Source organism: Balaenoptera borealis, assembly GCF_965194805.1.
Source record: "Balaenoptera borealis genome assembly, chromosome: 18".
Classification (NCBI taxonomy): Eukaryota; Metazoa; Chordata; class Mammalia; order Artiodactyla; family Balaenopteridae; genus Balaenoptera; species Balaenoptera borealis.
In genome coordinates, this window is record NC_138877.1 from 7,896,491 (window position 1) to 7,912,667 (window position 16,177).

Sequence of the window (16,177 nt, forward strand, 5' to 3'; positions counted from 1 at the left end):
GGTCGTGGTCTGGCTGGGGAGCCAGTTAGTTGTTCAAAAAAGTGGAAATCATCACATAATTGCAAACGATAAGAGGTCATGTGAAGAAAAAGTATAAGCAATAATGAGAGTCACTCGCATAGTAGCCCCAGACCAAGGGCATCAGGAAAAGATGCATCCAGAAGCCACTCTCAGGACAAGGTTGGAAGGAGATGGGGAGGTCATTTCGGAGGGTGAGTCGGGGAGGAGAACGTGCGGAGCACAGGCTCTGAGACGGGGGTGGGGCTGTGCATACCTGACTTTTCAGCCGGTGAGGAATATGGTCTATAACAACATGAGCCCCAGGAGGCCGCTGGGTGGGAGAGCGAGTCGTGCATGTTTGTTAAGAATCAAGCTGGCTACAGAGACAAAACTAATTGGAAGGTCCAGAGTGGATGTTGGGGGACCGGTCAAGAGGCTGCTGCAGGGACCCAAGCGAGGGTGACAGCAGCTTGGCTTGCAGCCCTGGCGATCGTTCCTTCATCCGGCCATCCATCCATTTAGGACTGTCCGGGCTTCGGGCAACTGTCAAGGCCTGTGGATGGTGCAATGAACAAGACGATGAGGCTTCCGTCCTCATGAAGCTTAGATTCTCGTGGGGAAAGATGTGACAACGGCTGGGAAAAACGAGAAGACGGAATCAGGACATACTTAGTGGATGCAGCCAGTGGAACTCAGGTACTGGGTCAGGGAATCAGAAGTATGGAGGAACACCCGGGTTTCTGACTTACACCCCTGGGAGAACAGTTGGGCCATTCCCGACCTAAGGGACTGCGGTGGAGAAGCGGACTTTGGGGAACGAGTTCTGTTCTGGACGTGCTGGGCTGGAGCTGGCTTTGCTGTGTACTGCATTGCAGAGCAGCCGAGGTACCTGAATGATGGAGGGTCTTGGAGGGCACCGCGCAGAGTCTGGTATTAGGTGCTCAGTGAGTGTTAGCAGCTCTCACCCTGTCTGTGAAAAGCTCCAGTAAGAAACGTCTGTTGGAGGATCAGTCAGTGGCGGTGTCTGAAACAGCTGGACTCAGTGGCTTCTGTTCTGCTGGGGGGGACCAACGAAACCTCCCCCAGAGCAGCATCCGACATGCTGGAGGACTTGGCCCTGAGGGGGAAGTGAACTGTATCCCCCCTGGCCCTGGCAGTTGGCAGCTGGGTCGGCTCTGAGACAGATCTGAATTCCACAGACTCTTTGAAACTCTCAGATGTCTTAGGGTCCCCCCAGAACGATCTCAGTGGGAGAAGTCCCAGGGGTTGGTTCGTCTTGGAGTTTTTCCTGGTGGGCAGTTGGAGGAAGGTCCAGGTGGCTTCAGGCCAGTCTGTGCAGCTCCAGAGCCTGGAATGGCTGGAATCCTTGGCAATTCTAAATTCTGGGTCTGTTCTAAAATCAGGGACTTCTCAGGGGAGTCTGGGGCCCGACAAAACACACAGGGTAAGTCACTGCCCAGCCAACTGCGCTAAAACAAAGTCTGCTTAAGATAAAAATCAAAGAGAGCCTTGGAGCAAGAAAAAAAGGGAGAGGGCCTCAGAGGAGAGCAAAACGCAGCCTAGGGGCATCTCTGGAAGCAAGCAAGGCTGGACCCATTGATTGCCTTGTGCCTTGTTATGGCCTTTCTTTTTTTTTTTTTTTTTTTCCTTTGCAGCATCTGATGGAATCAGCTTCTGCTCACAGGCTGCCAATCCCAGCTTCTGGGTTAAAATAGGACGGGCCCCTAGACCCTGTGAAGCCTGGTTTATCACATCTCCAGTTGTAGCGACCACTGGGGATTCCTTGGGAAGGAGTGGCTTGGGCTGGCTTTGTGCTTTGTTCAACACCGAGCTCGTCGCGTTCTCCAAGGCTCATTTGTCAGCCTTTATTGAGCATCTGCTATGTGCCAGAAAATGTGCTCAATAGTGAGGCTACCACAGAATGAACCCACAGGTGCAGGAGTGGGAGGGGAAGGTGCAGAGGAAGGGTAGGGAAGAGAAGGGAGGGAGCATTTTGCCCATTGTCTTTGCTGGTCTATTGATTCAAACCTCAAAGAGGAAAGAGGAAAAACACCTGAGGCAATAACAGCCCAGAGCGATATCAGTATTGATGTCGGTTTTATTTTTAAATACGCATAAATAGAATCAAGGATGCTTGTTTCTGGAATTTTCTATGTGAGCCGTCAGAGATGATAGCATCTAGGGCATGGTTGATACCCAGCAAGCCTTAGATGAGAGTCAGTGCTGAAAACATTTTTCTGCCTTTAGCACAGGCGAGCTGACAACTGGGATACATTGGCTGTAGCTAGAATTCTTTTTTTCCCCTCCTTTCTTTTATAGTGATTTTTAAAATTTGACTTCAGAATTGGACAGAAAAAGCATCTCAACCAATGTTGTGTATTTGAAAAAGATGGCAAATCGCTCGACAGAGAGATGTATAATTCAGGCCACTACTGAATTATATGCCTAGAAGCCAACCAAGTAAGTACTTTGTTGCTAAGGGGATTAGTTAATACTTATAAAGGGCTTTAATGGTGAAAAATGCTCTATAAATGTAAAGTATTATTAATATCACCAGTAGTTCTACTGCCTTTATATTAGGTAGGAAGACTTGTTCTTTAGTCTGGTTATGGATTCTTATGGTGAAAATGAAAAGGAGAAAAAAGAACAGCAAGAACTTACAAAAGACTGCGACCCACTGGTTTTTGTTTATTTTAAAGGAATTTCCATAACTGAAGAAGGCTTTCTGGACATCTCGTCCAAAACGGGAATGTGTGCTTACAATTCTTTGTATTTTATATGTTGGCATCACATCCCTCTGCCTCCTCAGTTTCTCCTGCTTTCTTGGGCAAGTGGGTGGAGTTTTGGAAAACTGGGTCTTGCAGAAAGAGAGGTAGCTGTCGTCTCCCACTCAGTGTCAGGCTGAGAGGACGAACAAATGGTCCAGCCTGCCGGGGGAGTCTTTTTGGTGTGCGAGTGGCCAGTGGCGGTGATTTCCCTCACTGTGACATGCAATGCACTGCGGGGTTTGGTGACAACGTAGCCAGGTGTGACCCAGGTAATTCCCAAGGGCTTTGGGACATGAATCATTTTTATTAACATAGTAGCTAAGGTCGGTGAACTAGAGGGGGGTGGCCTTCCCAGAGACCTTCTTCTGGGAGCCTCTGGTTACATCTTGTGCCAGTTTAAATGCTAAAGCGTTGAGTCAAGGGGCCTAGGGACCTAAGGTGGCACCGATGGGGAGAAGGCAGATCCCTGGAAGGTTCTCGGGAAGCTGTATGTTCAGCAGTAGGTACCGACCACCTGTAATTCTGGAGGATGCCCTGGAATAGAGGACAAAACAGGGTCGGCCAGGCCGGAGGTGACCGTTAACACTGGATCCCTTTGCCACGTGACCAGGCACTTCCTCCTTATCAAGCACATATGACGGGCCTCCCCAGGTGTTGTTCACAAAGTTACACACTTTGTGAGGCTCAGAGGAAGTTAGGAGAAAGGCATGCGTGTAAATAAGATCAGGAAGAAAGCAAGGTGGGCAGGATGATGGAAAGCGGAGACATTCCAGAGGATGGGATGGGGTCTCGCGTGGAGCTAACCTCTCCGGTCTCCAAGTGAGGTCTCACCTACTAATAGGCCTGTGCACATATTTCATAGACCAGGGACTGAGGATCTGTTTTTGCAGCTGGAAAACGAATGCACACAAGGAATCACACGGCAGAGAGCTGGCAGTTTGACCCATGATTTGTGAGTTCGGCTGCACTTCTGAGTGCCGCTCTTCTGGGTTTTACATGGGCCCAACGAAAGGTGCCGTTTGGGGAAATGCGGTGGAGCCTCAGGCATCTTCACAAAGAAAACCATTTTTCAGAATGCCAGGATCGTTCCCCTAGTTCGACCGCTGCAAGGCAGCAATAGCACCCGTGACATCCCTGCAAAAGGGAGAACCCTCCAGCTGTCTTTTGTTCTGGGCTTGGTGTTGAAGCTGCTCCAGTGACTGTTTCTTCCCCGTCATTCTCCAAGGCTCCCGCATTTCCTTAACAGCCAGAAAGACCCACACAACGACGCCTGCAATCTCCTTGTCTTAGAATATTTAACCATCGCTCCTGACATGCAGTACCTGTGTCATTTTAACACCTGCCTCATGGCGGGAATACTAGAGTCAGGGAGAAGCCCAGGTACCAAGATGCTGAACCGAATGTCAGGAAGAGATGGGAAGGGATTACCAGAGGTAAACACCCCCCAGAGAAAGGAGAGTGGTGGCAAGCCAATTGCTCCCTCCCCTGTTGATGGGACTCTGCACCCCCCGTCACGGGAAGGTGGTCCCTAGGGTGCTGGGGTGGCAGAAACTGGGAGGAAATCACTAGATGGAGGCGTATAAGCCTCCTTCAGGATGCCCATTTTGGAGTTAGGCCGGAATCACCCACGCTCTAGTTCCCTGATTCCTATGGTGTTCAGCTGGATATCATGGTACCAATAAAATTATCATGAATCCAGCAAGGCAGACAGACCTTTGTTTTCTTCTAAGATAACCCAGAACCCAAAAGGGACATGGCTGCTGTAAAAGGAGCCCCACCACCAGCAACAATGCCGATCTATCAATCTTCCATCACTTCTGCATCTCTTCCTCCTGTTTCCATGGGTGCATTTCAGCAAAGCTGATAAAGGAAACTGCCAGGAGTGACCATGTAGCAGCGGAAACAGATTTTGTGTTGTGCATGTGTGTACGTGTGTGTGTGCTTGTGTGTCTGCATGCACGCCTGTGCACACGCATGTGCCTCTAGTGTGTGCATGTGTGCGCGTATGTGTGCATTTGTGTGCGTGTGTGTGCACACGTGCCTGTACCAAGGGTGGCCGGCACCGAGGGCAGCATGCGAGGCTGAGCCACTGTGCACTGGTGTCCACCCCACCTGCCCACGAGGCAGAGAACAGGCTGCGTTTGTCACTAGTAACCTGCTTGCTCCTGGGCCTCCGCCTTGACTGCTTTTTATTTCCACTGCCTTCACTGTCATTGTTTCATATTTTTCTGTCTAGGTTTGCTCTCCCAAGTGAGTTTATAAATTGCTTGAGAACAAAGACCGTGTCATATTTTGTGTGTGATTGTGAGACAGCTCCTGTGGACCTTTGTTCAGACTCTCCCGACCGCCGGGTGACTGCACCACGGCTGCCTCATTTTGGCTCCTGGAGTAATAAACGGGCCTGTCTGCAGACCGTCACGGAGGGTCCAGACCCCAGCAGCCCGCCATCAGTAGGAGGGCAGTCTCTGGCGGTGATGGCCGGCAGGTGGGACACACCGAGCCCCCCACTCTGTGCTCTGGGCACAGGGGCTGGGACTCCAGCGTGAGCATGTTCAATCCTTTCACCCCATCCCACCGCCCAGGGGACACACAGGGGCACCGGGTTGCCCCCTCTCATTGCCCCCAGCTCCATTCTCCCCCTTTCCCTGCTGCTCCGTGCCTGGATGCGATCCCTGAGGTCTGCAGCCTATGGGTGCTCTGGCCCTCTGGCTACCAAGTGGGTTCAGCCCTGGGAGACCAGAGGTGGGAGGGGAGAAGAGGTCAAGGCATTTGTCAAACGCACCCCCTCGCCCTCCCCCCTCCCCCCACCAGATGAGATTCTGATAGAGACTGCATCCTCTTCCGGGTCCAGCTCCTATAGGGTGACCCTCTCAGCAGAATTCTCTCGTGGGCTCTACTACTTCCTCTCTTGCCCCTTCGGGCTGCGGCAGTAACGGCTTCTCCTGTTACTGCCCTAGTGCCTGAGTATCCCTCACTGGTCCCCGTAAGCCCGCCCACCCTCAGTGAAGAGTCTCCTCCTTAAACTTGCCTCCGATGAATCCTTTTAACGTGCCCTCTTTTGTCCTCACCCACCCTCCAACTTAACAATAAAGCCACAAACTGTGAGCGCCCCGGGGGGCGGGGGGGCTCTGCCTGATTCCTTGTTGATTCCCAAGCTGAGCAGGTAGGTCACCAACGGATGTTTGTTAAATGAACACGGACCGGGTGATGCGCGGATGAATCATGTGTGTGAATGTCTGGTAACCACAGGGGAGTCAGTGGTGTCTTAAAGCAAAAGAACAGAACGCAGAGGGGACGAGAAGGGCCTTCAACAGGAAGGGCGGTGGAATTCTTGACTATGACGGCTGCGGCGTGTCACTCGGCCAAACCGTGTGACGGTGTAACGCAGTCAGTTTGTAGCTGGAGCTCCCCGTTCCAGCCTCGGGAATAGCTGCGCAATCGTTGGAAACATCCTCGGGCTTCCTGGCAGGTGGAGGCCACACGATGTTTCTCTGGAATGCTGACGATGGCCTTCAAATGCACCTGGAGAGGGGATCGCTTCCCTTCTGAAGCTGGAGCAGGCTAGAAAGAGGAAGAGGGACAGCGGCCGCAGAGCCGGAGGGCGGAGGAGGGGTGAAGGCTGCCGAAGTGGACCGGCCCGCGGACCTTTCTCCGGCCCCCACGAGAGCTGAGAGCTGCTGAGCGTAGCCCGTCGGAGAGACGGCGGATTTGGAGGAGGAATGAACCACGTCCGTGACGGGAAACTTCCTAAGCACGCTGCACATTCCCTGTGGAAGAGCAGAGATGCTTTTCGAGCAAGGATCCCTTTGGGTAACTCCTTTTGCATTACTGCCTAGGAAAGAATTGCACATGTAGAGGTAATGAATAAACATGTCCCGGAATTGGAGGGTTTCAGGGCAGGTGGTGGAAGGGACACTATCCGACAGTCATCCCGGGAGGAGACTCCAGGCTCTTACTCTCTGCTACAGGAAGTGAACTCACTCACGGGACGAATTGGGTCGGGTTCCCCCAGTGTCCCTCCAGGTGCCCGTAAAGCCACGCCCCCCCTCCCCTCCGCTCCAACCAGACAGCGTTCCCATCACTGTCTTACGTGTTAAGACAGCCCCATGAACAGCAAAGACAGTGAAGGCTGATCACAACGGACTACGCTCTGTCAAGGATCTGTTTCGTCTGGACGATTTAAAGCTCTTTCCTGGTCAGAGGGCATCCTCAGCTCCACCAAAGTCTCAGGGGAGCTTGGACTCATGATAGTGGTGCACGTGGCTGTATTTATTACTCATTCACTTACCCTTTAGGGAACTCTTTTGTGGCCTCTCACGATATTTTCTCCTCTAGAAGAATCTCATCTCTATTGAGCTGGACGTCTATAATGGGAACCAATTCTATTATAGATATATTTAAGGAAGATGATTTCCTTATCTCTCTGAATAGCATGCATCGTATGAAAGCTCTTTGTTACAGCATCTATCTCGTTCTTAACCTACTTATTAATCAATTGATCAATTTGCCAGGCACTATTCTAAATGTTCTGTGTGGTTTAACTCATTTAATCCTCTACAACCATGATTGGGGTATTATGATCACCTACATTTTTAGACTGAGACTCTCTGAGGCTCAGAGAGGTTAAGCCACTTGCCCCAGGTCACACAGCTAGGAAGTGTCAGTGATGGTTTTCATACTCAGGCATTCTGATTTCATAGCCAATAAATAATCATCCACTACATTCCCCTGAGTTTTTGAAAACATCTTTTATATAATATGGTTTAACTGGGAATAGAGGCTACCTGGGCACTGTCCCTGAACACTGTCTTTCTACACTACTTTGGTTTAGTATAATGTCTTTAGAAAAAGTGATCAAGTATGGGGTTAAAAGATGTGGCAGTCCATTCCAGCAGGGAATCCATTCCTATCAACGGGAAGGGTGTTCAATTCTCCCAGTGATCCTCCCTGAAGAATGTGAAGGATACCTTTGACTAGACTTTATAGGGTCTTTGCCTTGGTTTCCCGTCATTGAATACCTCCTGAGCATTTTAAATTACAATTTGTTCTAAATATTTTGTAAAAGCTTTCAACCAGTTTCCAATACTTTTCCTTTGAGTATATATAATTTCCATACAGTTTAAACAAATGAAGAGAAACACAAACAAATTGTTAATGATTTATTTATATATTGCTCACAAGGGTTCTCTTTTGGTCAGTTTAATGATAAACTGTCTCCAATATTTATGAAAATCTTATGCTCAATCTTTGGGGGTTTTTTCTTGTATTATCTACAGAGATAGAAATCTTATATGGGCAATAAGAGTTATAAAGAATTTCCTTGCCATGGAGTGAGTTGTATATAACAAATTGAGTTCGAAATGTACCAAAGTGAAATAAATTGGATTCGAATGAATCTGTGTAGAAACTTTATTTCATTTGAATTCAGATTCACTATGAAGTCAGAACATTGCTGGCTTGCTCTATTACGGCTTCTAAGACCACACCATCCTGTGGTCCCTCATAAGCTCAACGCCATGGCTCAGGGCTCAGGAGGGGCTGTCTCCCCTACACCCCACCCCCACTGTCCCCTGCAGTCTGTGGCAAATGACATCGACAGTTCTTTCAGTTCAGTTCAACCAACCTTTACGGAGCGTCAGGCTGTATGCTTGGTGGGTTTGGGGATGTTTTTGATGGTATATAGCGAGAGATGTGTCTTATAGAACTAGGAGTTACTAAACTCCAATATGTTACTAAATTTATTGATTGTCTCTTATTATTAATAATGTATTGTTTACAAAGCAGTCCACATATATGTCATTGTACCATCACACCTGTCTTTCCAGGTCTATTGCCCTGATCTTATTATATGGAAAGGAAACGGAAGCTGGAAAGGTCAAGGAAGTTGCCCCGAGTCGTCATACAAGTCCTAACATCAACAGCAAAGTCCACGGAGTCTCTGATGCTGCATCCGACACAACAGATGCTTGGTAAGTATTTGTTGAAAAAATCTATGAAGCAGTGGATTGGTGGGAGGTGGGCTGAGAGGATGATTTTTACTTTGTTTCCACGTCCATTGAAGGGAAGAGATAGCTGCCCGAGATGGGAGAAGGAATTTCCCCCCTTCAATGCCAACCACCCCAGGCTATTGCCCAGGATGAGTGCAGGTGCCATGTATTCAATAACGACGCAGGATGCTGTCTGTGCAGAATGGTCCAGGAAGTGGAGTACAAGGTCGGTTAAAAACGAAAAGAAATCAAAAGAAATGAAATGGGCTCCAAAGGCCTTGCAAATAGGACTCAGTCCGTATTTAAAACTAATGACACAGAAACCATTGCTCGTGGAAATGATGGAGGAATGTTGTCTCCTGGCCAGGACGGCACAGACCACCCTCCCCACGTGGCCCCAGAAACGTCGTCTTCTTTCTGCCCAGCTGCAGGCAGCTTCAGCCGACCCTGGCTTTCTCAGGATACCTGCAACCTTGGTGAAGTCAACAGATATAAAGCTGGAAACCAGAGGCCAAGCCAAATCACGCAGAAGCCTTTCACGAGCGACAGGTCTAAAAGTCAGACCTCTGTTTTCAGTACTGTCACATGACCACTTATGAATGGAACCTCCTTGGAAAGTGCCAGGGAATGCCTTGCTTCCGCACTATCAAAGGACCAAAATGACAATATAGCATTTGGGATCTAGGTGAGAAGTTTCCCATGTTGGAACTCTCTTCCTGAGCTGGGTGACAAGGCAAGATCCCTTTGACCTTGTGGACAAAACGTAATAGGCACCTAAAAGGTTTTTTTCTTTTTAATTTTTCTTTTTAATTTCAGTTGTTTCCTAAAATTTAGCTCATTCCCTCCTTTCAAAAGCTCACCACTGTCTATGGGATAAAGACCAAACTCTTGGGTGCGGCCTTCAGGTCTGTCTGTTCCAGCTGTTTACTCTCCCAGTGCCATCTCCCTGCCACATCTCTCCTTGCTCTACTTTGCTTCCAGAAAGAGCCCAAACAAACCCACATGGCCACATGGCTGTGTCTCTGCTCATGCTGTTTCCTCAGCCTTGGGTCTTTTTCCTCTTTTCCAGTTACCAAAATCCCATTCATCTTTAAAAAGTGATCCCAGGGCGTCCCTGGTGGCACAGTGGTTGAGAATCTGCCTGCCAATGCAGAGGACACGGGTTCGAGCCCTGGTCTGGGAAGATCCCACATGCCGCGGAGCAACTGGGCCCGTGAGCCACAACTGCTGAGCCTGCGCGTCTGGAGCCTGTGCTCCGCAACAAGAGAGGCCGCGACAGTGAGAGGCCCACGCACCGCGATGAAGAGTGGCCTCCGCTTGCCACAACTAGAGAAAGCCCTCGCACAGAAACGAAGACCCAACACAGCCATAAATAAATAAATAAATAAATAAATAAATTTTTAAATGCTTTAAAAAAAAAAAAAAAGTGATCCCAGTTGCCACCTCTTCTGGGATCGTTTATCCATTGCTGACCCATCATAAATGATTTCTTCTTCCAAACCCCCTCCACCCTTCGCTTCAACCTCCAACTTTTTGCCTATTTCGTTTGGCCTCAGGTTCCCATGAACAACCTTGTCTCAAATTAGATATCAGTTCTTTAAGGTTAGAGTCAATGCCCTGTTTTCACCCTCTCCTGCTCCAAAACTTCCCCGGGCTTTGCAAATGACGGCTACCCAGTGCATGCTTGCTGAACGCACTTGGTTGAATTTTCATGCACTCGGTCCAGAATGGGAAAGGCAGTTCCCACTGGGATAGGTGGCCGGGGATGTTTTCAGACTCGCATGACGGGGAAGGAGGCTGAGAGGTTACCTCATCTATCTCTGCCTTTAGGCAAGCTCAGCAAAGCCCGCCAAGAAAGATGAGCCTCGTTGTGCTTGCTAAGGAAGGGGAGCGAGCCTGAGATGAATCCTTAATACTCCTTGTCAGGAAATCCTCCTCACAATCCATCCTAAAGCCTGTAAGTTGGTCATTATTGTTACAACAGCGTTTTAGCTGCTGGTTGTTATTATTATGGGATTAACTGGGATCGCTTTGCATCCCCCCAGAGGCTTTTTAAAGCAACTGCGTTAAAAATTGAAAGCACCGTCAGTGAGTGGAGCTAATAAAATGTGCTTGGTGGGGACATCCTATTTAGCAAAATTTCATACCTCCAGCCCCCAGGACTGGTAAAAATTAAAGATTTCCCCGTATTTCCGCATTAGAAAAAAAACTAGCTGTGATTTTATCTTCCACATTGGTTTGGAGTCACCCTGTCATTGCAAAAGGGGGGCGGGGAAGAAAGGCTGTACGGCCCCCTCTTCTTTCCCATTTTCTTTTACATCATTAGTGGAGCCATTTCTTGTAAAATGGCTTTTTTTCAGCACTAACTCCCAAGCGATGGATCTTTACTGAGACGTCTGAGTGTTGGTGGCTGGATTCATTTAACGAATCTTTACACTATTAATTTAAATCATTGCCAAGCTAAATCCAATGAGTACTTGATGCAGGGGGTGTGGACCCCCAGTGGGGAAGTCAGAGGGCGGTCTGGCCCTGGGCTCCCAACAGGCAGGAAATATTCCCACCCCCATCTCCAGCTCCCCCCCCACTACTCACCCCCTTTCCCTGAACCCCCAAGACCCTTCCTGCCAAACAAGCTCATTCTCTGCCCCTGGGGGATTCCACATGGGCCTGTCAGGTAGAAAACACCTGACCACTGACCCTAGCCCTAGCCCTGACCTTGTCTAACCCATGAAACAGTCATGATATTCATGGTGGATGCTGGTGACATAGTCTAGAGAGAACAGTGTGAAGAATGTTGGCTCCGGTATCAGAAAGTCCAGGGTTTGAATCCCTTTCAGTAAACTGATTAGCTTTGTGACCCTGGGTAAACTACTTACCCACTGGGCCTCCATTTCCTCATCTGTAAAATGGGGATAAAAATAATGACCTCGGGACTTCCCTGGTGGTGCAGTGGTTAAGACTCAGGGCTTCCACTGCACGGGGCACAGGTTTGATCCCCATTTGGGGAACTAAGATTGTGCATGCTGTGCCGCGTGGCCAAAAGGAAGAAAGAAAGAAAAAAGGAATGAGCTGTTGATATATGCAACATGGATCTCAAAATAATTAAAATAATAATAGTGACCTCATGGGAGGTCAATCCCTCACGGGATTGCTGAGCTGACAGGATGAACCCTGTGAACAAAGCACTGAACAGGGTACTTGGGGTTCCATGGTACAGGTTTGCATGTGGACGCCACGGGCAATGCTATGATTTCAGTTTCAGTTCCACGGGAGGTTGCCAGTGGGCCGTCTTTGGGGAACTGAAGAACCTCTGCACCTTGATTGCCACCGATACCCTCCGCCTCAGGGCTTTGCAAATACCCCTCCTCTTTGCTGACCCACTATGTCAAATGGCAGTTGACTACCCCGCCTTTGCTTTATTTTTCTCCATCGAATATCTCCCCATCTGCTGCTCAGGACATCCCTCTAAGTTCATATTCTAACGGTAGGATCCCTCTGGTTTTTAATTCCCTAACTTCAAAGAATATACACATCTCAAAAGCAACATTTTCTTCAGCTGACGCTTATATAGGAAAAACGTATACTTCCATCCCACTGGCTCAGCGTGACGTCTTTAATAAAATGATGCACAGTAGAATCTTGAATTAGAGTCCAGATACGGTCGGTAGAACGTTGGAGGCATGTGTAGGTGTTTTGAAAGGCTTTCTGGGTGACAGCAAAGGGCTGTGCATCTAGACGTTTCTCCACCCCTCCAGCCTCAAAATTCTTCACTTGGGGAATAACAGTTCATTTTAGGAAATTGCTTTGTGCTTTTTACTGGAAAAATAAAAATTTACTGTAAATATTATCTGTGTTTTTGTCTACAAATGGTTCATGACTGACATTTGCCTTATTTATTTGCCATGACTCACCTTAAAGGTAATGCTTGTGACATGGCATGCAAACCATGTGTGTCACTGCACACAGGTGACTGTCAGCAACCTTATTAATTGGTTAGGGACCAAGAAGTGATGATTTAAGCATTCATAATTATGTACTCTATGGGTGTTAGCTGAGTTGGGTTACGCATTAGGAAACTGACTGGAGGTTTTGATAGATTTGTAACATCGTGATTTTCCCATTGAATATAATACATCGAATTATATTATTTATCTTTTTTATTTTCTATCTGTCCTCACTAAAGCCTGAGCTCCGTGTGAGCCAGAACTTCGGTCTGTTTTTTCCCTGTCACCTCCCAGCACGAAGTAGGAGCTCAGTAAGTACTTGGAGGAAATCTGTCTCTGGTCTCCTTGGGCTACAGCAGGAGTTACCTAATAAGGACCTGCTCGCCTCGGGGCAGCCCTGCGTCCTGTTCTAGGCTCACTCCTCTCCCCCAACGGAAGGCTGCAGTGTGGGGAGGGGGTTCCACCTCAGGGAAGATTGAAAAATCTGTGCAGCTCTGGATGGCTTGTGGCCGATGCCCGCGGTCCATAGACTATACCCTATCCAAGTGGGGATGTCATTGCAGCACTAAAGCTCTAGATGTCTGACAGCTAGAGGAAGAAGGCTGTGATGCCGAAAGCTCGGCTTCTCTGTACACTGGCGCTGATTCGAATCTCGGAGACAGAGTTTTGGGTGAAGTAGAAAAGGACAGCTTTATTACTTTGCCAGGCAAAGGGGGACACAGTGGGCTCCTGCCTCGAAAAACTATGTGTCCCCATTTGGAGAGGATAGTGAGAAGTTTTATAGTAATGGTTCAAAGAGGGCGTGTTCGGCTCATGGACATTCTTCTGATAGGTTGGTGGTGAGGTAAGTAGGAGTCGGCAACATCAACCTTCAGGTTCCAACCGGTCTGGCGTCTACGTGCTTGTGGGCAGCACACCATTGATAATCATAACTTCCCCCACCTGGAGAGGGTTTCAGTATCTGCAAAACAGCTCAAAGATATTGTTGTGTATATCCGTTGATGGGGAACCAAGACCTTGCCCCAAGGCTCCACTATGGTTTCTCTTGACTGTTTGTTTCTCCCTGGTCTTGCAACCCCTCCCTTCCCTAATTAGCAACTGCTTGAATCTGCCCTTTGGAACTCAGGGAAGTTCATGGAGGCTGAAAGAAGGCTATGTCCTGTAATCAAAGGAATGGGGGACACAGAAAGGCTTTGTGCCCAGGAGCCCCTCAGGGCCCTGCTCAGTATCAGCTGCTGCATTCACTGAGCACCAACCAAGGGAAGCAATGATAGGCACTTTATGTATGCGCCATGAGGTAGACTGCTTCTGAAATGTCTCCCAATGATCCCGCCTCCTGGTATCCAGACCCTGCATAACCTCTTCCTTTGGGAGGTATGCAGATCTAGTGTCTCACTTTTAACAAGTAGAATACAGCGGAAGTGATGGGATGTCCTTTCCAAGATTAGGCTATGAGAAACCGTGACTTCCTTCTTTCTCCCTCTAACTCTGCTCCCTGACTTGCTCTGATGAAGCAAGCTTCTGAGTTGTGAGCTGCCCTATGGGCAGACCCACATGGCAAAGAACTGAGAGAGGCCCCCAGCCAGCAGGGTGTGAGGACCTGGGGCCTCAGTCTGACAGCCCACAAGAAACCACAGCCTGCCAACAGCCACGTGAGCGAGCTTGGAAGTGACGCCTTCCACTGAGCCTTCAGATGACCTCAGCCTGGCTGACACCTGGATTGTCCTCTTACGAAACCTTGAGTTAGAGGACCCAACTGAGAAGATACACAGAAACTGTGACATAACACATGTTGTTGCTTTAAGTTAGTAAGTTTTGGGGTAATTTGTTATGCAGCAGCAATCGATCACTAATACAAGTTATTTCATTTACTCTTCACTACAGCTCATTTTACAGGTCTGGACACAGAGGCTCAGAGAAATAAGGCAAATTGCCAAAGTTCACTACTATTGCCAGACCAAAAATCAAACCACAGATTGTCTGGGTCCAACCCTCTTGTACTTTCCCACAATCTGGTTCTTCCTCTGGAGGTTCACCACAGACCTACCAGGAGTCCGCTCTCTGGAGCATCTGTGCTTTCATTTCACAGATTTCTGATTGTCTGTCTCACTGCAATACGCAACATAAAACCACATGGACATCTTCAGAGAGGATCCTTCAAACACTGGATCCAGCTACTTCCCCTCAAACAGGCTGCAAAACTTCAGGGGATTAAATCTATTTTTACTTTCAGGAAGCCATCTGCCTCCCTTCCAGTTTAGAAATTTGACCAGAGCTGGAAAATAATAATGAGATATTTGAGGACAGTGTGCAGTTGGGCTAATTTCCCTCACACCCCTCTGTAATCTTTTATTTTGTCAAAGGGCTGGTGCCAAGGACAAAGGAGGATTGAAGGATTGGTGTATCACTTATTATCAATACCTGAAGTGTGGGCTAAGTGAAGCAGATGTTAATCTGGGCTACACGCTCCTCAGAAAACATGCGGGGGGCCTGATGAGACAGAATGAAGTAGAAGAGACCCTCCCCGGCCTCCCTGAGCTCTCTGCCTCCCCGTGCCCACACTTTTCAGGGTGCCTATTCCCCACGACATGGCTAAAGAGCTCCCCTTCCAGGGACTGTACCCCATTCAGCATCCCCTAATCAGAAGGCAAGGCTGGCCAGCCTTTTCTGGAGCTCTTCAGGGATGACTTGGTGATGGAGTGGCTTCCATCTGTGCTCATCAGAGGCTGTGTCCGCAGGCTGGTTCCTCATCCTAGAATAAAACACTGAGCTGCATGGCTTTTATTATTTCTTCAGGGAAAATCTACACTAACAAATGAAATTAATTAATTCAAACCTGACCATTGTCAGTCATAACATAGACTCAAATAGACTCAAAAAGGATTTCTTCCCATAATAGTCGAAGTGTGGACCAGAATCACCCAGAAAACACGTCCGCTCTGCGTTTTGTCTGGGGGGCTGCCTTTCCTGTTCTACTTTCACTTCTGCACGTTCCTTCTGGTTGTAGAGAAGCAGAAATCCTCCTCCCTCTGACTCACTCTCAGGGTCATGAACTCTCTCTGGAAAGTTCCCCAGCAAAACACCGATTGGTTAGTTCAGAACAACATTACCTGGTTGGTTTTAGCTCTGGCTGAATAAATATGGTTAATCAATATCTAACCAGGAAGCAGGAGGTTATATGAGGTAGAGATTAGGGCTGTACATAAATAAAAATTAAAATTAATCTAACAAGACTAATGTGCTGTTTTACTCAAGGACACATTTTTTATTCACTATTTTTATTGCAATATCTTATTGCACATGGTAATTAGGCAGAAATTCAATTTATAAAAGTGATGGGTGTACTAACAAATATGGGATCCACCTGCTTCGAGTGTTCATAGTTTTCTTATGTAGTTGTAATCAAAAATGGTGGTCCCCATTCTCTACTGTACTATGCCCTCTCATAATTAAACAAAAGACAAAGGTAGAGATGAAC

General features: G+C 48.1%; 1 long non-coding RNA gene across 1 annotated transcript; it reads left to right on the forward strand.

Moving 5' to 3' along the window:
* The first annotated feature begins 212 nt into the window (after nucleotides 1-212).
* LOC309615478 lies at nucleotides 213-12,602 on the forward strand. The gene is made up of 2 exons (XR_014236865.1): nucleotides 213-2,460; nucleotides 8,594-12,602. It is a non-coding gene; the product is annotated as an uncharacterized lncRNA (long non-coding RNA).
* Nucleotides 12,603-16,177: the final 3,575 nt, after the last annotated feature.